Genomic DNA, 12046 nt, shown 5'->3' with positions numbered 1-12046 from the left:
TCAAGCCAGGGAATACTAGCAAATTATTTGAAATAAAATGACATACTTTAACAACAACAACCTTTGGAATAAATCAGATTAAATGCACATATCACTTATAAACTTTTAAAAAGGCTGGTTCAACTTTAATATAATTTAAAAAAAAGCTTGCCACAATGTTTCAAAATCGAACTTTATATAACCTCCTGCGAGTTGTCTTAAAATCGATTTTACCACTCAGAATAGGAAAATATCCAATGTTCATTATTCATTTAAGTTCAACATGAACGTGGTTGCACTACCTCAGATATTTTTAGTTTTCTTCTCCTGTTTGAGCAGCCTTCAAACTATTTTCGTTAACTGAACTTTTGGCCCCGCTCCAGAAGTCGGGCACGCTGCGAATGGATTGTAAATATTCCCATGTCAGCTGCCTTTAATTGCAATTCGATTTGAGCTTAAAAATAAATACAGCAAGGCCAGTAACGAAAAAAGTTACTGAAGTATTGATGGACGGGAATCACGACAGGTCGGAAAAGCATTTTATAGTGATGAAAATCCACTTGGATCGAAGTTTTAAAATAGTTTGATTTTTTATTCACAATTTTATGCGGAAAATCTTTGGTTTAATGGGGAAGGCAGGTGGAAAGCGGGTGGAATGTGGGAGTGCCAAGTAGAGAGCACAACGTACCCGTATATCAACACAAATTGTGGCAATTGATTGCGAGTAGCAAATACAAAGCCCGGTCCTTGAATTCATGCGCATTTGGCTGCCATTCCACATGGTGTGCAACTCCACCTTAACCCTACCCCATATTTCCATACCCCAACCACCCCAAAACCTTTATTATCCACTGAGTTTGCATTGCCGAAGGCGAAGAGAAGCAAACAAGGTTTGGGCCTTAAGTGGGTTTAGTTTAATTTGTGGCCAAATGTGAGCACATTTTGCGCAACTCTAAGGGTTGGAGGTAGCTAATTGAGGGGACTATTCCAAACAGGCATCTATGTAGCAAACAAATGGAAATTATTGAATTCCAAGTACGGGAGAAGGGGATGTATCCCCATGTTAACAGGATTATTCACTGAGCCGGGAGAAGAATGTCGAGCATAGAATTGTGCTGGCATAGGAAATTGTAATTGTTTTGTGTTCTAGGACAATTGAGAACATATCTCCAAGTAGATGCTACACGCCGTTACCTACAAACAATTCTAATCAGATACAGATACAACACTTCCCCGTACACGAAGCACCAAGGGTTTATATTTCAAATGAAAGTTTGTATGTTTTAGAAATTTTTTTAAAATTCTTTTTTAGAAAATTTCTTTTAAATTTAGAAAATATTTTTGTTTGCAAAATATTTCTAAAATAAAGAAAACACATTTTTTTCTTTTAGTGTACCTATGGTAAAAAACAATAAGCTGTCAAGGGTTGTAAATTACTTATAACGTATTTTCTCACAAATGTGTGACAGTAAATTGCAGCCTGCCAATGAATGTTTTATGATTTCTGCTAGCTTGTTCAATGCCTCTTGGCTTTAACGTTGCTTGTCGAATTTAACGCCTTGACTTTTGGCTTGCAAAGAGCAACTTATTAGTCAAAGTCCTTTTTCAGTTCCTCTTAAAGAGGTCGGGTAATGGCAAACATATTTGAAATGTGAAGAGCTCGGCTTCGATCACATTCGATTGAAATAGAAACCGAAAACTTCAACGATTTATTTGCCTTAACATTGCAGCTCACTTCCAGAGCACAAACCTCCCCAAAGGAGGAAGGAAAACAAGCCAAAAGTCAATGGTAAAATGTTGGTGGGTCGTTAAAAAAATTGGGAATTTTCTGATTTATTTGCGCAGCGAGCGCGAAATGAAAAATTGCGTAAGCAGTGGAATTACTTTTAGAACTTGGAGTGGGAAGCCATCATTAGTAAATAGAGGGGGGCACAACGTGGTGCCAGCAAAGTATTTGCACAAATCTAATGAGTATTGGCTGAAGAGCGAAGTATTTCCGTTTTATTATTTTATTTTTTGCCCATTTTCCACTTTTGAGATGACTTGGGGAAAATGTTTGCAATTCTCAGCGCATGGAGCTGGGAAACTCAGGAAGAAAAACTCCCCGCCCAGATATGAAAGTCGGGTACTCATCTACGGCCATATCTTGTTCCTTCTTCTCGCCCCCAGGGCAGCCATTGCACTTGGGCGCCCTGATTTTCCCCCAAATGTACATTTTCCAGGCTTGCGTTTTGCCACCCACCACCACATATGTGCTTAGGCGGGGGCGTGGCATTGTCTGGCAGCTGCTGCCCAAAAATGCCAAGCACCAGGACCTCGGTTATGAGCTTTTTCCTTGTCGTCCTTGTCTTCGTGGTCTTTTGGTTACTTTATTTGTTTGCCCCTACTCTAACGCCAAGCAGTACTTGAACTATTTGAATGAATCTTTTCTACAAGGACTTGAGCTTCTTCAGTTAATGCTAAGAATCCAAAATATTGACAACTGAAGAAAAGACTTTGGAAGCTAATGCATTTGAAAAAGTATCATAATAATTGTAAACTAATTTAATAAAGGAAACAAAGCATTACCACCATTTAAAACCCACTTAAATTTCAAAAAGTGTTTAATTAAATAAGAATATATAAGTAAAATCATTAAGAAGTCACAGTCATTTGAAAAACATTATTGTGGCGTTTACATATATATCGCAATGAACCTTAATGTTTAGTAAACACCAAAAAGGTATTCTGAAGAACTAGTAAAAGCTTCTCAACTACATTACCGATTGTAAAAGAACATTCAAGGGTAAGTGTATCACCAGTTGCCTTCAACTTTCGGGTTTGCCTGTCATACCTTCAGGGTATTGAGAATTCGCAAGGAATTTTGTTTATGTTTTCTTTTTGTTTTGTTATCCATTTTTGGTTGCTTTTACTGTAGTTGCTGTTGTTCTGTTCCATGGCCATTGGCTCCATTATTTTGGCCTGTCTGCCCTCGGGCCAGGACGAAATTATGGGCAAGGGAGGTTTGGATGGAGGGGGAGAAACTTTATTCCGGGGCTGAGGAGCGTTGTGGTTTGTTCGGCTGCGGTTGGTTTTGGTCTGGCAGGAACCTCGTATTTCATTATCTATATATGCCCGGCAACACATTGAAGATTCGCATTTCGTTTTTATCGCATTCCTTTGCCTCATCTGGCCCGCTGCATTATGTTCGCCTGATTAATTTTTGAGTCGCTTTTCGGATAGTAGTCAGGATTGGGCAGGAGAAGCGGGATGTGGCTACTTTCCCACGCGTTCACTTCTCTGGACCCTGTATACCCCAACCTTTTTCCCTTTTTTGGCCCTCTCCTTAAGTGCAGATTTTTGCCTTAAATGTTGCGGCTATTTTCTGCTTTGGTTGTTTGTTTTGCTTTCCTGGTGTTCTGGCTTGTTGGTTGCGCTTATTAATTGTGTAATTTAGTTTTAGGTGTTGCCTGCTTGCCGCTTTTATGCTATCCTGGCCAATTAAGACTGGCAGAAGGCCTAAAGTTGTGGCAACTTAGTGGGTACTTCCCTTCTAAATTTTGTATCTTCAATTATGTTGTGATAAAGATTAAGCGGTTAACCGAAGGAAATTGATGGTTAAGAAGTTTAAGAGACTATTAATTTCTAGTTGGAATTTAAAAGGTGCAAAACATAGATTTTTCCTAGGAAAATTAACTTATAAAGTTTTTAATTTTTCTCATTTCAAAGCCCATTACAACCGAAATTGTTTATGCTATCGGCATCCTTCAGAATGTTTACCACTCGGATCGTTTACACTCCCCTCCGTGTTTGCTGTCCCCATTTGGTTGGCTAAATTATTGAATTTTTCGCCTAATTTACTGCGTTTACTTCTTTCTATATTCATAATGTGAATATTTTATGTGTTTGCCAACGTTGCGTATACGTAACGTAATTTACGAAGCACAAGGACGAAGGGCAGCGCTGTTCCATAAAACTTTTCCCGGCAAGTCGGCAATCTCTGAAGCGAGACGACCGAGAAATGTTCACTCTTCCCCTCCAGATTTAAGTTCGACTTTTCCGTCGCTTTGGGGCAGCTTCAATTTGTTTGCCGTGGCTGTCGCATCTGAAATTGAATTCGGGCGGAAAACTTTGGCCACCATCTTATGCTGATGACAAGTTTCGCATCCGCTTACCTACAATGTATGAAGCCAGGGTTCACGGAGTTTTAATTTAGTAATATCGATAAGGCAGTACAAGTTGTCAGGAGTGTTAAATAAACGAGTTTCTGTTGCGGATGCAGGGCAAACACTTTGCTTATTAAGTGCCTCCGCATTTTGTTTACTCCCAGACAGAACTGCGCAAAAAAGTGGAAAAAAGTGGCAAAAGAAAAGGAGAAAATACGTTAAAACCAATTCTCATTCCCATGCCAGGCATAAGGCACGCACTCGACAAACAGCAAGCTTACAGAAAAAAAAGAGAGATAAAAAAATGCCAAAACTTGTTCAACAGCATTTTTCCCTGTCTGCTCCGCTCCCGTTCTGCTGCACCTCTCCACCGCCCACTCATCGAAAAGGAGGCGGACCTGAACCAAAGATGGATTGGACATTGCCCTGTTGATCAAAAGAGGTGATAAATCGATCGTTGGATTTCATTGAACCGTTTATCAGGAAGAGCAGAAAAGAAGTAAATGTAGTGATTATTGAATCAACAAGGTTTCTGAGACTGATTAAATTTAATAGTCTTCAAAAATGTAATTGTTATATAGCTCGACTGTGGCAATACGAATTATCAGTTTGTAACTATGTTCCACTACAAGCAATCTCGAATACCCTTATTAATACCCTGGCGGTTCATCCATATTAAAAAACCAAAATAGGAAACATAAAACGAGTTGAGCATCAAGACAGATGCGTACAACGCCAAGACGATAACATGGCACATAACAAGCTCATATGAGTTATAAAACGCAGCTTATAGAACCCCGGAGATACCCCTAGCATTGTGCCCGCTTCTCGAAACCCAGCAAACCAAACATTCGCATTGTGTTTTGGTCTTTTTTCGAGATCTCTTACTGTTTTTGTTTCGCTTTCTGTTGTATTTTTGCTGTGTTTCTGTTTCGCTGATGTTTTCGCTTCTGCAGCCGATGCCTCGTATAAATGCATATTGGTGTCGTTGCCGCTGTCCCGCATTGCCTGTCTCGTTCGCTCTTTGTTGCCCACCCGCTTCCTCTGGCCAAATACAGCAAAATGGCCAGCAGAAACAACAATAACAACAACGAGGTAAGAGCTGCTCGAGCGGGATGCTGACTAAAGGCAGAAACTGAGAATGGAGATCTGGGCTTATGCGTTTTTCATGTAGTTGGCGCTTTTTCGATGAAAAGCGAGAACCTGAAAAAGTGAAAACAAAAAAAAACAATCATAAATAAATAAATTATTAAACTGTTATTCATTTAAATATAATTAAAGCACAAATTTCTAGCAATAAAAGCAATAAAAATTGTGGAAATATAACAAATTAAACCATTTCAATTTACATATCAGTTTATTTCTACTTTTAGCTCCTGTGACACGATCTACACATCATAAAAGGTAAGCAAAATACATAATATTTGGCATATTTACTATTTTGGTTACTATTTTCCGATTAACGGTATGTAAATCTGTGGTTATATTAAAACCATGTTCAATCCTTCGCTGCTTCTGTGGAAACCAAAAGAAAGCAAATCCTCTGCCATGTCAACTGTCAACATTGACGGCCATTTTGTGTTTTTATTTCCGTTTCCCTTCCATAGTTGGTTTATTCGTTTTTTTTTTTCAAGTGTCATTTCAGGGGCTTACAGAGCAGGGAGTGGAAAATAAATATAAACATCATTTTTAATTGCACCCATTGTGAGGAAAAAGTTACCAAAAAGACAGAACCCATTTCGACCCTCTTTCTTGTTCCTCATTTTATCAGGGGAACAATTATTTGGAGTGTAGACTGGGGAAATTTAATTTTTGCATGGAAAACTAAACACTTGTGATAAACAGCGCTTATGCGATGAAATTCTTGAATACTTAAATTCTTAGTGCTTGCAACTATGTTTTTAAATATAAACTATGAAAAACGCTTACGGATTTCTGCTGAAATTACAGTAATTGTTACTTGATTTTATTTAAACAATTTTATAAAATTGGCTCCGCATCAACCCAGTATTAGAACTTGACACAAAAGGCAGTTGCTCCAGAGTTTGAAATTTGTATTTTACCGTTACGCGCTTGCGTTTGCGCCTAGGGTTGCAACTCATTAGCAGGCAAATGTTATATAGGCAAATGCTCACTTTGAAGCCATTTAAATTTTAAATATGCCACCGCAAGATGCCACGCTCCCCTATACGAAAAATTTCTTCCTTTTGCATAGCAAAGTGTTGAAAACTTTTTGCCGAGACTGTGCCAAGATTGGTACACAATGAAAAGTGATAACGCACTCGCCGTCTCTCTTTCTTTTCTGGCCTCGAAAGGGCAATAAAAAATAAACTTTGGCAATTAATTTAATTTATGCGGTATTTAATGTGCACACAATGCACGCAGCATCCTGTTTGCACGTCCTTAGGCAAATATTGGCCAAGAGTCCTCTTCAATGTGTGCCGAAGATTTCACTGAAACTAAATAATTTTCAGGGCGGGTAGGGATTATTTGGTTTTATTGCTACTCAAAATTAAGGAAAAGACGACATGGGCATGGATTCGTTCGCCTAAGATGTGTGCGGTTATAACCTTGCCTCCTCATCGTCTTCATCACCATTTTGTGGTTAATGACTTGGGATATATATCTATATTAGAGTGTGAGGACATAACCACTAAAGGGTTTTACTACGTGCTTACAAAGGCAATCCAGTTTAAGGATATCCAGCAATATAAATGGGTTAAAAGAAAATTAAGAAAACGTGAAAGGATAGTTTTAATTTCTACCTGTGGTTTTTTGATTAAGACGAAATTTTTTCGTAAATTAGTTAGTTTTCAGAAGTTATAAAAGCCTTTTTGAATTTGGTGTTTTATTTTTGTGTAATTAAAAAAGAATCTTCTCTCCCAAATTGTACATTAAAATTTATACTCAGTTCTCAATAAGTGCTTCAACACAAAGAATATTTTATCTCGGTAACATTGAATTTACAGCTATTTTAATTTCTTATTGCTTCATTGGCTTCCCAGCAAAATTGTTAACATGTTTAGCTTCTCGTTTCTTTCAATTACGACAACACATTTAATTTGTGATTCTCCCCGCTTAGCTGCCGTTTTCCCTCGCCTTTTCATTCGCTTATCATAGGTTTTCCTTTGAGAAACGTGACTTCGGACTTGTATCAAAAAAAATATAAAAACGAAGAACTTTCTTTCTGTCTCTTTTTACTTTTTTTTAAATTTTATCAAGCAGAGTTCATGTCCCTAAAGAAATATTTCATGACAAGGATTATTACGCAGGCGATATATGCGTGTTAGGAAGCAAGGGAATGAACACCGACATTAATCATTGCTCAACTTTATAATTTTGTCAGGGCTTACCCGACCCTATTCTTCTCTTCGGCCCCTTTCCGTATTCCGTTCAGTATGCAACTACAATTTTTCATACAAAATGATGTCATTAAACAAAGAACAGAAACGAACCGACGACTACAATAATGAGCCGGAGCTCTGAGCCGAGTCAGGGAATTGGCAAGGGAAGCGGGGTAGCGGCTCGGGAAAAGGCAGAAAAATCGTGCGACTAAATCCCAAAACCATTTTTATGAACCGAGCGAAATGACACAGCAGCAATGTCAGTGCGAATGGGAGGGTCAGATGAAAAAAAGTGACAGTCAATGAGTGGGAAAGTGAAAAGTGACATAAACGCGGTAATACCAAGGGGAGGCCACATAATGAAGCGAAAGCGACTTGTTAGTCGCTGGTGGAGTTCGGTGGATAAAGAACGGCCTGCTCCGAAGTCGTGGTTCCGCTCCTATTTCTGCTCCTCCTCCTAATTCTATTCCCTTGCTAGTCCCATGCCCCTGCCCCGAAAACCGAGTTGCGATTCCCTTTTAGCCCCCTATAGAGAGTTGCCAGTATATTAAAACGGATGAAAAAATAAAAAAAACTATTCGAATTTGTGATTTAAAGTCATTTTTTGTCAATGTGTTGCGTTCGAAGTTACATATCTTTTAAAAATATATGCTTACTTAGCAGTTACTTTGTCAAAACAAAAAAATTATTTTATTATTTTAGGACAAGAACAATATGTATATTACGTTTATTCACATTTATTCTAATTAAAAATATGTAAAGCTTTAAAATAAAGCACGACAAATAGATATATTAAATTCCAATTTATCCCCCTAATACCCAATACCAGCTCATTTTGGTAGCTAAGCAACGTTAATTGATATCAAAGTAATATCAAATATTGTTTAGATAATTCTCTGTTCTTTGGAATATTCTAATGTCTTGCTGAGTGAAACCTCTTAAACCACCCACTCGTTAGCGGCAACAGCAGCCCATGGAACTTGTCTCATGGCCTCGTGGCCCATTCAGCTGCGGCCCAGGCCAAAAAGTTTGGCCAGAACGGATGCGTCAAGTTGAATGGCTATAAAAGCGTTGAATGATGTTGCGATGATGATGGCGAGGGGGGTGTTTTCATGGCAACAGAGGGTGGCGTAGCGTTAGGGAGTTGGTGAAAGGGAGGAAGAGCATTACGTATGCAAGTCGGCTACGCAAACCAAACACAGACACAGGAACGCACACACAAACGCACTTACTCACCTTTGAAAGAACCCCCGCCCACCCCTGCCACCCCCTCCCTTACACAACCACTACCACCCCCACCATCAGTCCCTTGGCTCGACAAACATTTAGTCTGATTCTGATTCAGCGGCGGCAACTGAATGACGACGAATTTTGAATACGAATTTCATTATACGCAGCACTCAATTATTCAGTAATCAAGCTAGGCCAAAAAAAGGGGCGAAGGGGCGTGACTAAGTCCAATGTTTTCACACAGAAAAAAATTTTTTCATTTAAAAAAAGTCCTCTAAAATCTATTAAACTCATTATAAAAATTTGAAGACTAGCATGTAATTATTTTAACTAATATCATTTATTATATTATATTTCTTAATTTTTTTCATTAATTTGTTAATTTGTTTAAAATATACTTAAAAAATAAATATTTTATTGGTTTCTCGTTCTTATTTTCTTTTAATAAATTTATAACTTCTTAACTTTAATAATTGGAAAAAAAACTGTTTAAAATGGTTGACAATACAGTCAAACTTAAAAAATAAAAAATTAAAAAGATTTTTTTTTTCGTGCCATTTTCGCTTGGTGTTTCCTTTGTTGTTCGTCTGGGCCCTGTTTGAACAATTTGGAGCAATTTTATACAGTTACACGCCCTTAAAACCAAAACCCACTCCTCTCTACCCAACGAACAGCTAATTAACGTGCTTTCAGTGCAAAAAAAAGGGCTTGGGTTTTTGAGTACAAAAAGGCGGCTCGCAAATTGCCAATTGGTTTGAATTTTCGATGAAGTTGTGCTTGTTGTTTTTTGTTATTGTTACTGTTGTTTCCTCAGAACAATCCGACTTCATCAACCATCCCGTCCCCCGCACTTCCCTGAGCAATGTTAGTTGGCAGTTAGTCGCTGTTGGCTGCTAGTAATTATAATTATGCATGTGTAAATTTATTAATTATGCAGGCCAAAGTTCGCCGAGAGGGAAATTTTCCGCAGAATGGAGGGGGTATGACGGTGTTTGGTGGATATAGCAGAGTGGTTTTATGTCATCCAGTTGGTGATGAATTGTAGTTGATTTGGCCTCTGATAAAGCGAGGGAATTGCTTGTCAAGTGGTGAGCTAAAGTCAGGAAAACCGACAGGGTGATGTGCCAGTCTGTTCTGTTTTTTTGTAAAGATTGATGGAAAACAACTGATTTTTGGTAGTGTCTATAATTTTAGTTTATAAAGAATTCAGTTGTTTCTCATCAATCTCAGCAAAAACCAAAAAGTCTGTCACCAAGACCATAAATAAAATAACCATGTTTTGTCTATGAAATTAATTTAAATAAAGAATAGATAAATTTAACTTAAAAAAACAACAAGATGTAATTAAAATGAAGCTGTAAGCATTTATATTGCCTAGTGATGGCTCGTATTACAACTATCAAATAATTCATTAAAGTAAAGAAAAATATTAAAATTAAACTAGAGTGTAATTTTTTTTGTTAACTTCCTTAGCTAAACGCGACATTTTCTTAACCTACAAATTTCTTTCTGGCTATTTCCTTTGGCCCGAACCTACCCTCTAACATCTCTTGTCCAATTTCTATTCCAATCCATTTGCAAGTTTGCATATTTAAGACCAAACTAATTTCAGGAGTCACCGCTAACTGAAAAGAAGTTGTCAACTTTTGGAAGCCCACTCGGCTATGAGAAAAAACCCTAGAAGGTGCATCTCGACTCCAGAGCTCCCTGTTTTTCATTTGGGCTGCTTCTCTATGCTGTTTCGGCCCGTTTTGCGTCCTGTCTGGGCTCCTTTGGCTTGACACATTGCCTTGTCGGCTGTCAGTTGGCCGAGTTTGTCCGCAACAGAAATAATATATAAGCAGAATGCTTAAATAAGCTCAAGCCAGACAAGGGAGCAAACGAGAGGGAGGGAGACGGGGGAGCAAGAGGGATGGCTACAGCAGTAAAAGCAAATTTCGTAGCAATCCTAGTTTTCCCGTCCAACAAGAGTGACGAATGACATTGGTAATTGGCGCTAAAAATTGTCAAATTGCAAGCGGAAAAGCCTGAGTTCTCTACAAACCTCAGTTTCCTACAGTTTTAAAGCTTTAAATATGGTATGGACTATGTATATGCATATTTAGCGCACAATGTGCAAAAAGTAGTTTAAATTTCGTCTGCGGTTGAACTACACCTGTGTTAAATGCATTTGATTGTTTGTTTTTTGCGTATGCCCTCTGTAAATTGAAGTGCAATTAAATTGCGGCATATGAGCATATGATTACATCACCGGATGTCATCGATCTGCAGTTATTTCACAAAGAGAATTGGAAACGTTCGATGAATGTTAATTTCAATATGGAAATTTTTGCGACTTTTAAATTTAAAATGCATTTCAATATACAATTTTACTCGAACGATTTAAAAGATTTATTTGCGAAAAATTTTAAACTTTGAAATATTTTCCTGCTGTTTATATACTTATAAACATTATATAATATATTAAGTTTTTTTTAAGATAAAAACAAAAAATAAAATACAGTTTGCTTTTATATGCAGAGAATTTTCTAGTCGAGAGCTTTTTTTGTTAGAAACTTTTTATCTTTGTTTATTACGTCGCCTGTTGATTAGTGCTACTTTCAACCTCCTGTCGCCCTTCTGGTTCGCGCTTTATTTGCATTTCATTATATGTTTGAAATGCTATTCTATGAACTCTCAATGACGCTAACAATGAAAAAACGCGAGTAATGAAATTAAATATATATGGACCAAAGTGAATAAAATACTAGAGTGGGCACCACAACAACTGAACGAAGGAGAACAATACCGCAGTGGCGTAGCTTTAAATTACAATTTCCGCAAAGCCGCAAAACTTTATTCCTACCTCGATTTTGGTTTGTTATGTGTTGATTTTCATGGTTTTTAACTTTAAATGACGTTGAAGTGGGTGGCTCCAAAGGAGGCATGTAAGTGGGGGGCTACAGGGGCGACCATTGCGGTCGGCTAAATGGCCACCAAAAAAAGATGGTGAAACCGAAAGAGAGCACAAAATAAAATTATATGCCAACAGGCAAAAAGTGGAGCTAGGAACAAACAAGAAAAAAATCGAAATTGAATTGTTCCGCATTATATATTCCAGCCAATAAGAGAGGCTGGGACCACGGGGCGGATGGTTATTTGACCAATTCAGTTTGCATTTCGGACCGGGCTGGCTGGATGGATGTGAACTGGTATAAAAAATAATTGAAATGGAAGCGACAGGACGAAAGGTGAATGACAATACCATTAATGGCAGCGGACTTGAATTGATTGAAGCATTTGCCTACACATCGTCATGGAATACTTATTTGCTTAGTTAATTAAACGTATTCAATTCGCTGCATATAC

The 12046-nt window shown here is 37.9% G+C and overlaps 1 protein-coding gene across 4 annotated transcripts in view; it reads left to right on the top strand.

The window, feature by feature from the left end:
• The window catches only part of LOC108140540 (trophoblast glycoprotein), a 43555-nt gene that overhangs the window by 5223 nt on the left and 26286 nt on the right, over positions 1 to 12046 (top strand). For 2 of the 4 annotated variants that reach the window (XM_017263370.1, XM_017263368.1), the window contains exon 2: positions 5498 to 5528. The exons of the other annotated variants lie outside the window; for them this stretch is intronic. The gene's annotated coding sequence lies outside the window, so the exon portion shown is untranslated. The remainder of the gene's footprint in view (positions 1 to 5497; positions 5529 to 12046) is intronic. 4 annotated transcript variants of the gene reach the window in all.

Source organism: Drosophila elegans, unplaced genomic scaffold (assembly GCF_018152505.1).
Source record: "Drosophila elegans isolate 14027-0461.03 unplaced genomic scaffold, ASM1815250v1 contig_476, whole genome shotgun sequence".
Taxonomy (NCBI): domain Eukaryota; kingdom Metazoa; phylum Arthropoda; class Insecta; order Diptera; family Drosophilidae; genus Drosophila; species Drosophila elegans.
The sequence above is the reverse complement of the archived record's forward strand: the minus strand, read 5'-3'. Positions and strand labels throughout refer to the sequence as shown.